The sequence below is a fragment of the Chiloscyllium punctatum genome, chromosome 30, assembly GCF_047496795.1.
Source record: "Chiloscyllium punctatum isolate Juve2018m chromosome 30, sChiPun1.3, whole genome shotgun sequence".
Classification (NCBI taxonomy): Eukaryota; Metazoa; Chordata; class Chondrichthyes; order Orectolobiformes; family Hemiscylliidae; genus Chiloscyllium; species Chiloscyllium punctatum.
The window spans coordinates 31961694-31973280 of record NC_092768.1 but is presented as its reverse complement, the minus strand read 5'-3'; the positions used below and the strand labels follow the sequence as shown (position 1 = coordinate 31973280).

Sequence of the window (11587 nt, the reverse complement as noted above, 5' to 3'; positions counted from 1 at the left end):
ACTGCCACACTGGGCTGAGGGACCAGGCCGAGACACTGCCACACTGGGCTGAGGGACCAGGCCCAGACACTGCCACACTGGGCTGAGGGACCAGGCCCAGACACTGCCACACTGGGCTGAGGGAGCAGGCCCAGACACTGCCACACTGGGCTGGGGGAGCAGGCCCAGACACTGCCACACTGGGCTGGGGGACCAGGCCAAGACACTGCCACACTGGGCTGAGGGAGCAGGCCGAGACACTGTCACACTGGGCTGAGGGACCAGGCCAAGACACTGCCACACTGGGCTGAGGGAGCAGGCCAAGACACTGCCACACTGGGCTGAGGGACCAGGCCGAGACGCTGCCACACTGGGCTGAGAGACCAGGCCGAGACACTGCCACACTGGGCTGAGGGACCAGGCCGAGACACTGCCACCTGGGCTGAGGGACCAGGCCCAGACACTGACACACTGGGCTGAGGGACCAGGCCGAGACAGGGCCACACTGGGCTGAGGGAGCAGGCCCAGACACTGCCACACTGGGCTGAGGGGCCAGGCCCAGACACTGCCACACTGGGCTGAGGGAGCAGGCCGAGACGCTGCCACACTGGGCTGAGGGGCCAGGCCGAGACACTGCCACACTGGGCTGTGGGAGCAGGCCGAGGCACTGCCACACTGGGCTGTGGGAGCAGGCCGAGGCACTGCCACACTGGGCTGAGGGACCAGGCCGAGGCACTGCCACACTGGGCTGAGGGACCAGGCCGAGGCACTGCCACACTGGGCTGAGGGACCAGGCCGAGGCACTGCCACACTGGGCTGAGGGACCAGGCCGAGACAGGGCCACACTGGGCTGAGGGACCAGGCCGAGGCACTGCCACACTGGGCTGAGGGAGTAGGCCGAGACACTGCCACACTGGGCTGAGGGAGCAGGCCCAGACACTGCCACACTGGGCTGAGGGACCAGGCCGAGACACTGCCACACTGGGCTGAGGGACCAGGCCCAGACACTGACACACTGGGCTGAGGGAGCAGGCCGAGACGCTGCCACACTGGGCTGAGGGGCCAGGCCGAGACACTGCCACACTGGGCTGAGGGACCAGGCCGAGGCACTGCCACACTGGGCTGAGGGACCAGGCCGAGGCACTGCCACACTGGGCTGAGGGACCAGGCCGAGACACTGCCACACTGGGCTGAGGGACCAGGCCGAGGCACTGCCACACTGGGCTGAGGGACCAGGCCGAGGCACTGCCACACTGGGCTGAGGGACCAGGCCGAGGCACTGCCACACTGGGCTGAGGGACCAGGCCGAGGCACTGCCACACTGGGCTGAGGGACCAGGCCGAGGCACTGCCACACTGGGCTGAGGGACCAGGCCGAGGCACTGCCACACTGGGCTGAGGGAGCAGGCCGAGACAGGGCCACACTGGGCTGAGGGACCAGGCCGAGGCACTGTCACACTGGGCTGAGGGAGTAGGCCGAGACACTGCCACACTGGGCTGAGGGAGCAGGTTGAGAGAAGTAAAAGGTCAAGTTCTGGGCCGTCCTGATTGGAACGACATCACTGTCTCTGGGTCGAAATCTGGGAAATCCTTTCCCAAACCGTACAGCTCAGGGACCGCACTGGGTCAAGAGGGCAGCTCATCCCCCGCCTCCTAAATTAGGGGCAATTAGGGAAAGGCAATAAATGCTGGGCCCATCCAGGAATGCAGGAGTTCAGACCTTGCTTTAGTTGTTACGACAGGCTCTCAAATCCTGAAAAGCCGATAACACAGCAGGGGGAGATCATCGCCCTTTACTCACGGGCCCACTGCGCTGGGAGTTAGACTCCGGCCGGGTGATGTCAGAGAGTGGGCCTTCACCCCGCAGATTTTCATAAACACCGAATTTTTCCCACCGTTGTTCAAACAGGGGCAGAAGTACGGGTAGAGTTTCTCTGTGAAGGCGTCAGTGAAAGTGTGGAGGTGGGACATACTGTCTGCGTTGTAAAACGACACTTGCCCCCCCTCGTAGTCCAGGTACACCCACCTCCCAGTAGTGCCTCCCCGATGTGAATCCCTCCGACCCCAGCACACAGGCGCACCGATCGAACCTCTGGGGCAGGTCCGGGAGCTCCTGCCTTCGGTCTCCCATCCTCACGGCCGACTGGTCCTCACTCAGGACCAGCCAGGGGTTGGCAGTTTTCGGATTCAGGGTCAGAGCGGCCGGCACTGAGCGGGGGAAGAAAAACAACACAGAAAGAAAAGGCAGAGGGTGAATGAGTTAAATCGAACCCGGGTCCCTGGCGCTGTGAGGCAGCAACACTAACCACTGAGCCACTGTGTCACCACCATTCGCTTGTTATCATCAGGGAACGTGCTCGGGTCCATGGGAAAAGGTATAATGGGAGAGTACTCAAAACAGTGATAACATTGAGCAGAGTCAGCATGGATTTCTGAAAGGGAAATCGTGCTCGACAAAGCGATTGGATGTAACTCGTAAAGTTGCTCAGGGGGAGCCACTGGATGTGGTTTACTTGGACTTTCAGGAGGCCTTTACTGAGGTCCCGGGTAAGAGATTAACGTGTAAAATGAAAGTGCATGGAATTGCAAGGGCGGGGGGGGGGTTGGGTATTGACATGGCCTGAGGTGGCTGACAGGCAGAAAACAATGAATAATAATATGGAACATTACAGGGCAGTATAGGCCCTTCGGCCCTCGATGTTGCACTGACCTGTACCAATCTGAAGCCCATCTAACCGACACTATTCCATTTTCATACATATGTTTATCCAATGATCATTTAAATGCCCTTAAAGTTAGTGCGTCTATGACTGTTGCAGGCAGTACATTCCACACCCACACTACTCTGAGTAAAGAAACTACATCAGACATCTGCTCTATAACTATCACCCCTCAATTTAAATCTATGTCCCCTCGTACTAGCTATCACCATCCGAGGAAAAAGGCTCTCACTCTCCACCCTATCTAACCCCCTGATTATCTTATAGGTCTCAATTAAGTCACCTCTCAACCTGCTTCTCTCTTACAAAAACAGCTTCAAGTCCCTCAGCCTTTCCTCATCAGACATTCCCTCTTTCCCAGGCAACATCCTAGTAAATCTCCTCTGAACCCTTTCCAATGTTTCCACATCCTTCCGATAATGTGGTGACCAGAACTGTATGCAATACACCAAGTGAGGCCGCATCAGGATTTTGTACAGCTGCAGCATGACCTCAATCCCTCCACCAATAAAACCTAACACACCGTATGCTTTCTTAACAACCCTATCAATCTGGGTGGCAACTTTCAGGGATCTAAGCATATGGACACCGAGATCTCTCTGCTCATCTGCACAACCAAGAATCTTACTGTTAACCCAGTACTCTGCATTCCTGTTACTCTTTCCAAAGTGAATCACCTCACATTTTTCTGTATTAAACTCCATTTGTCACCTCTCAGCCCAGCTCTGCAGCTTATCTATAACCTGCAACCTCCTTTGGCACTATCCACACCTCTACCAACCTTAGTGTCATCCGCAAATTTACTAACCCAGCCTTCTACATCCTCATCCAGGTCATTTATAAAAATGACAAACAGCAGTGGACACAAAACAGAGCCTTGTGGTATACCACAAGTAACAAAACTCTAGGATAAACATTTCCCATCAACCACCATCCTGTGTCTTCTTTCAGCGAGCTAATTTCTAATCCAAACCACGAAACCACCCTCAATCCCATGCCTCCGTATTTTGTGCAATAGCCTACCATGGGGACCCTTATCAAACACCTTACTGAAACCCCTATACACCACATCGACCGCTTTACCCTCATCCACCTGTTTGGTCACCTTATCAAAGAACTCAATAAGGTTTGTGAGACACGACCTACCCTTCACAAAACCTTGTTGAATATCCTTAATCAACTTATTTCTTTCTTATAAATCTTATTATAAATCCTGTCTCCTATAACCTAGTCCAACACTTTACCCTTAACTGAAGTAAGGCCCACTGCTCTATAATTCCCAGGGTTGGGTCAGGATAAACAGGTCACTTTCTCAATGGCAGCCCCTGTCCAGCGTCCCCTGTAATTTTCTCACTGTGCGGGCTTCCAACTCGGATACACGGCAGTGACTTGGGGAACTGTGTACAGTTCTGGTCACCACATTACCAAAAGGATGTGGATGCTTTGGAGAGGGTGCAGAGAAGGTTTACGAGGATGTTGCCTGGGATGGAAAGTGAAGACAGATTGAGTAGGTTAGGTTTCCTTTCATTAGAAAAATGGAGATTGACGGGGTACCTGATTGAGTTTTACAAAATCATGAAGGGTATAGACAGGGTGGATAGAGATAGGCTTTTTCCCAGGGTGAAGGATTCAATAACGAGAGGTCACGCTTTCAAGGTGAGAGGTGAAAAGTTTAAGGGGGATACAGGCGGCAAATCCTTTACACAGAGGGTGGGGGTGTCTGGAACGCGTTGCCAGCAGAGGTGGCAGAGGCAGGCACCGTGGATTCATTTAAGATGCGTCTGGTCAGATGCATGAGTAGGTGGGGAGCAGAGGGATCCAGATGCTTAGGAACTGGGCGACAGGTTGAGACAGTGGATTTGGATCGGCTCAGGCTTGGAGGGCCGAAGGGCCTGTTCTTTGTTCTAACCGGGAATCAACACCAGTTGAGCGAGTGGGAAAATATTTGGCAGATGGAGTATAATGTGGATCAATGGGAGGTGAACCTTCCAACAGTGGCTATTGGCAAGAGTGGCAGAGGTGCTCAAGTTGTGTTTAATTCCACCCCCCCAACGCCTCATATTTTCTTTTCCATTTTCCTCCCCCACATTCCTTGAAATCCCTGCTCTACTAACTGGGACTGAGAACACAGACATCTCTTTACCTGGGCTGATAGTGTCCAGTATTTCTCTCCAGGCAATATACTGCAAGGGACCTCTGAATATCCCCAGAGGAAGATCCATGTCCACCAGTTCCATCACATTGTGACTAATCCTGCAAGTTCAATGTTCAAAGATTGAAAAACAGATTTCCTTTCTTTTTGCTTTAAAAGATTAAGCTGTGTTTGTGAACAATTTGTTTTTGTAAATAAAGGAAAGTCATACTTGGCATTCCAGGAATCTTTCTCCTGAAACAAAACAGAAACACAAGTCAACTTTTATCAGACAGAACAAAAACTGAATACGATGACACGGGACAAGGTCAAAATTCACAGGACACCAGGTTATCGTTGGACAAGTTTATTTGAAAACACTAGCTTTAGGAGCGCTGCTCCTGCATCAGGTGATAGTGAGACACGGAGACCATAGACGCAGAATTTATAGGGAAAAGATCAAAGGGTCATACAACACATGTGAATGGATTGAACACATTCCCTTGGAACACGGGTCAGGCCATTTCGGACTGAGATAAGGAGGGATTTCTTTGAACTGGAGAGTGGAGATCCTTGTCAATTCTCTGCCCCAGAGGAGCGCAGAGTCTCACTCATTGAGTCATAGTCACAAAGTCATAAAGCACAGAAACTGATGCTTCAGTCCAACCAGTCCCGGCTGACCCTAATCCCAAACTAAATGAGTCCCACCTCCCTGGAGAAAGTGAGGACTGCAGATGCTGGAGATCAAAGTCGAAGAGTGTGGTGCTGGAAAAGCACAGCCAGTCAGGCAGCATTCCAGATGAAGAGCTTTTATTCGAAACGTTGCCTCTCCTGCTCCTCGGATGCTGCCTGACCGGCTGTGCTTTTCCAGCACCACACTCTTCGACACTAGTCCAACCTACCTGCTCATCCCCAAATCCCTCCAAACCTGTCCTATTCACATACTTATCCAAATGTCTTTGAAACATTGTAATTGTGCCCCCAACCACCACTTCCTCAGGAAGTTCACGTCACCCACGAACCACCTTCTGGGGAAAACATTTGTCCTTGTGTCCTTTAAAATCTCTCTCCTCTCACTTTAAACATATGCCCCCTCCTCTTGAAATCCCTCATCCCAGGTGCCATTCACCTGATCTATACCCCTCATGGTTTTATCAACCTCTCTAAGGTCACCCCTCAACCGCCTACGCTCCAATGAGGAAGGCCCCAGCCTTTCCTTATAACTCAAACCCTCCATCCCCAGCAACATCCTGGGAAATCCCTTGAGATTTCCAGTATCCGACGTTAACCCGTCACGATTTTATAAACCTCTCTAAGGTCACGATCCAGTGACGAGGTTCCTACCCTATCCGGCCTTTCAGGACAACACAGACCTTCCATTCCCAGAAACATCCTGGTAAATCCCTGGGAGATTTCCAGATATCAGGGAATACAGAGATATTGTAGGAAAATGGTCTTGGGATAAAAGGTGGGCCATGATCTGGTTGCACTGCTTTAAAGCAAGTTTGATGGGCTGAATGGCCCCCGCCTGGTCCTCATTCCCAGTCACCCCTTCACTTCCAATGATAGGGAAACAGAATACTGAACCCCCCCTCCCCAGTGGGTACGTAGGGGGCAGCGTTTACTCCCCACTCCAGGTGATTCTTGGCAATACCAAGATGCCGATTACCAAAGACATTTCTCTCCTTACCTTGAGGATAGTCAATACATCCGGCCGATTGAGCCGCGACTGAAACTCGGTCAGAACCCGCTCGGCGGAGTCCAGGGCACCCTGAATCTCCCGCAGGTTTCCTCGCATAGCCTCCAGGATCATCCCCTCCCGTGCACGGAGATCTCCGTCCAGGCACCGTTCCATCTCACTCAGAGTCCGGCGCATCTTGGCAAATTCATACTTGATGTGGACTTGCAGATTACGGGACTGCTCCTGGACACATTGGAACACAGGCACACGATCAAACTGTTTCAAAACGGGGAGTTGGGGGGGAGTGGGGAGGGGAGAGGGGGAAAGAAACTGAGGTTTGGAGAAGTGAACAAACGGGCGTCTCACCTTGACTTGGGAGATCTTCTGCTCCTGGTTGAATTTAGCCTTGAGCAGCTGGGCCTTCCTTTTGGCGGCCAAATCCAAGGACGATTTCAGCTGGTCCTGTAAACGAGAGCAAAAATTCCTGAATGGAGGCCTTCAGACGTTCCCAGAAAAGTGGATTGGGCAGGATGAAGTGCTGTGGAAGCCACCCTCCCCGATCTCTCTGCACAACGGCACAGACGTGGTCCCATTCAGCCCCATTGTATGTCTGCTGCCATCTTCCTGGATTCAATTCCCTCACCACCCCCACCCCAACCCCCACTCCCGCCCTATTGGACCTGCCTCTATCATGCACCCAGACAGAACATCCCAAACCCCAAAATCCCTCAGGACGGAGAAAGCCTTTCCCTTCCTATCTCCTCGGCTTCTCCGACCAGTACTGTCCCCCATATCTGTACATGCCCTGGTTCTCAATCCTCTAACCAACCGGAACATATTTCTCCCTCTCCACTCTGCCCAGACCCATCGTGATTTTCAACACTTCCCCAGCAGTACTTCACCAAGGCTACAAAGATTGGAGAGTTCGAGTCATGAGGAGAGGCTTGGACTGTTTCTCTGGAGCCGAGGAGGCTGAGGGGTGACATGAGAGAGGTTGGGAAAATCATGACAGGCAAAGATACAGTGAATAGCCAAAGTCTTTTCCCCTGGGAAGGGTAGTCCAAAACTAGTGGACATAGGTTTAAGGTGAGAGGGGAGAGATTTGAAAGAGATCTGAGGGACAAATCTTTCACACAGAGGGTGGTGCGTACATGGAACGAGCTGCTAGAGGAAGTAGTGGAACATTTAAGACATTCAGACAGATATATGGATAGGAAGGGTTTAGAGAGATATGGGCCAAATGCAGGCAAGTGGGACTAGTTCAGCTTAAGATACTGCGTCGGCATGGATGGGTTGGGCAGAAGGGCCTGTTTCCTTGCTGTGTGACTCTTATCAAATCTAACCTTGGCTTTCTCTTCTCCAAGAGAAGACTGTCACCAGTCTATGTGACTGAAGCTCCTCAGCCCGAGGTCAGTCCTCATCAATCTACACTGAGAGTTCTCTCTCTCTCTCTCTCACTAATTCATACACACGTACGAGCTTACGGGGAAAGGTGTCGGATGAGACTGCTGTGGGATGTTTCTCCTGAAGGTACAGGGGACACCAGTTCGACCAAAGCTGGAATATTGTGAAGACCCCAGTGGAGGCAGCCCAGAAAAGCTTTGTTTGGCTGGTCCTGGATCTGGAGGGATTTTGTTTGGAGGTTCATTAAGAGGTTTGAAGATTCGGAGGTGACTTTATGAAAATGTCTACATGATCCTTCGGAGATTTGACAGGGTAGCTGTGGAAATGTTGTTTCCACTTGTGGGAGATTCTGGGACCAAAGGGCATCATCCAAGAATAAGGGGGTGTCTATTTAAGACAGAGATGAGGAGGAATTTCATCTCTTTTAGAGGGGAGTGAATCTGTGCAATTCTCTACCACTGAGAGCTATAGAGGATGTGCTGTTAAGTACATCCAAGGCTGATCAGACAGATTTTTAATTAGTGAGGGAATCAAAGGTTATGGGGAAAAGATAGGAAACTGGAGTCAGGGATGATCAGATCAGCCATGATCACATCGATGAGAGGAGCTGACTCGATGGGCTGAATGGCCTATTTCTGATCCTCACCCTTCATCAGGGCTTTTGCCCAAAAGGTTGACTCTCTTGCTCCTCAGATGCTGCCTGACCTGCTGTGCTTTTCCAACACCACCCAGTTCAACTCTGATTCTCCAGCATCTGCAGTCCTCACTTTCTCCTCCTTCAGCTCCTCCCTGTTAGTGTCATACCTCTACAGAGGCTGGAAAATGGTTCACCAAGTCCCCCTTTGTTTCCACATGAACACTTCTTGACTGTAGTACTGCCTCGTTCAGAGTCAGGTACCAGAGTGTCAATAATTTTTAAATATTCATTCACGGGATGTGTGTATCGCTGGCCAGGCCAGCATTTATTACCCATCCCTAATTGCCCAGAGGGCAGTTAAGTGTCAAACCCCTTTGTTGTGGGTCTGGAGTGACACGTAGGCCAGACCAGGTAAGGATGGCAGTTTCCTTTAGTGAACCAGATGGGTTTTCCTCAATCATCACCAATGGATTCCTGGTCAGCGATAGAACCTTAAATCTAGATTTTATTTTAGATTGAATTTAAATTCCACCATCTGTGCAGAGGCGGGATTTGAACCTGGGCCCCCAGAACATTACCTGGGTGCTCCCCTTACACCCCCAGCCCAAATCCTGAAGAAGGGTTACACCTGAAACATTGACCTCTCCACCTCCTGATGCTGCCTGGCTTGCTGTGTTCTCCCAGCCTCCTGCTTGTCCAACTCTGGGTGACCACAACACCACTCAGTCCATCACCTCCTCATGTGGTATCCCTGAGGGTCACCTCCTGGTGTCAGCCCCCACCCGGGGGAGCTCAGACTCTGTGGCTGACCTGGTTCCGATCTCAGGATCTCAGCGTTGTCCCTAAACCTGGAGCTTCCCAGAATTGAGGGACAGAGTCCTGCACCGGTTGAATGTGTGGTCTGCTCCCTCTGGTTGCCCATGTTCACCTTGTAAAGTCCCACAGCCTCATTGAGGGGGATGAAGGTGTGATATCTGTGCTCCCGGCTGTCCCGGCAGATGCTGCAGAGGAGCTTCTGGTCGGTTTCACACAGCAGCTTCACTACTTCATGGTGCAGCTCACAGTGGAGCTGCTGGCTCTCCATCCTCCGGTTCCTGTTCAGCTGCCTCACCCTCACGGCCCAGGTTGGTGAGAGCCCGGTTGGACCTGAGGGTTATCCCCGGGAATACCTCCAGACACTCGGGACAGAAGTTGGTCTCCTGGGCTTGCCAGCAGCCTGTGATACAGGAGCGGCAGTAACTGTGACCACAGTCCAGGGTCACTGGATCCACAAACAGCCCGAGACACACCGCACAAACCAACTCCTCTCTCCAGCTCTCAGCCCACTGCCCGGAATCCATCCCGCCGGCAACTCCCAGCGTTTGGCGGTGTCCTGCCCTGAGATTCACTTCCTTGTGTTCTTTCAGAGAGCAGTGCACTCACGGTCCCCAGGGTGGGAAGGGACGGAAGAGGTGTGTTTGAACCCGCAGACAGCCTGAGAGTGTAATTTGATCCACTCACTGAGACTAGAGCCAACCCACAGACAATGTATTAACAAAGCAACCCACTCGATCACTGAAGGGCTTTTGCCCGAAACGTCGATTTTCCTGCTCCCCTAATGCTGTGCTTTTCCAGCACCACTCTCATCCTGACTCTAATCTCCAGCATCTATAGTTCTCACTTTCGCCTCTCCAAAGACGCTGCCTGACCCGCTTTAATTTCTCGCATTGTTTTTGTTTTCATTAGAGATTTGTGGTAACTTCGGCTCTAGCGCACATCACATTTCAAAATGCACACAGTCCTAACGTCCCTCTCAATTCAGAATATCCAGGCTCTCCCTCTCCTGCTCTCACTGCTGCCTGTAACATCTTCCCTTGATGAACCTGTGGGGAAGAAATTACATTTGAATTTCCCGCTGAAAACCAAAAACAAAAGCTGTCACCTAGACCTGAAACATTAATTTGCTCTCTCTCCAAGGATGCTGCCTGCTCCCTTGTGATTTCCAGCATCTTTTTATTTGTTTTCAGTCGATTTCCAGGATCTGCAGCGATGAGCTCCCAGTTTGAATTTCCTTGGTATTGAATTAAAAATCACCCAACACCAGGATATAGTCCAACAGGTGAAACTGGAAGCACTCGTTTCACATCAGGTGGTTGTGGGTTGTCCTGATGGAGGAGCGGCGCTCCGAAAGCTAGTGCTTCCAATTAAACCTGTTGGACGAGAAGCTGAACAGCGGCTCCTCCAAATCCTGTCTGGTATTCAGAGTTAGTTCCGGGATTGAAAAACTGTCCAATCACAATTGAGGTTCTCAACCAATCAATGGCATCAGCGATTGACCAAACGACCGTGGTGACTTCTGCACCAATCAGACGCTTGTTCTTCTTGACCAATAGGGAAATGTCGGGCGCCAGCTGCTCAGGACGGTATAAAAGGAGGGGCGCGCACCGTGTTCTTGGTGTCTTGGTGGATGAGGTGCTGAAAGGGTGTGGCCGGGGGGGCGTTCAGAAGGTGCACAAAGAGAGCTCCGTGCTCAGCAGCCTGAAGAAAGAAGATGGCTCGGTAATGTCATCTCAGGCTGACGTCATGAGGATCAGCAAATCCTTCTACGCCAGCCTGTATGACTCGAAGCCAACCGAGAGCGCGGCCTCCCAGTCGTTCCTGTCCTCTATCACGGAGGTCCTAGATGACGGAACACGAGAGAGGCTGGACCAGCCGCTATCTCTGGATGAACTGACCAAGGCCCTCGAGTCCTTCGAAAAGAATAAAACTCCCGGAAGCGACGGCTTACCGGTCGAGATTTATTCCGCTCTCTGGGACTTGATCGCTCAGGACCTGCTGGAGGTGTATGTCAGTATGCTCCGGGCAGGTACCATGAGTGAATCCATGAGGAAAGGCATCATCACCCTCGTCTACAAGCGGAAGGGGGAGAGGGAGGAAATTAGAAATTGGAGACCGATCTCACTGTTAAATGCAGACTACAAAATCTTGTCAAAGGTCATCGCCAACCGGGTCAGGTCTGCGCTGGGATCGGTGATCCACCCGGACCAAACCTGTGCT

General features: G+C 51.9%; 1 pseudogene; it reads right to left on the bottom strand.

Moving 5' to 3' along the window:
• Positions 1-1410: 1410 nt before the first annotated feature.
• LOC140455390 (zinc-binding protein A33-like) lies at positions 1411-9931 on the bottom strand (annotated as a pseudogene).
• Between the last annotated feature and the right edge of the window lie 1656 nt (positions 9932-11587).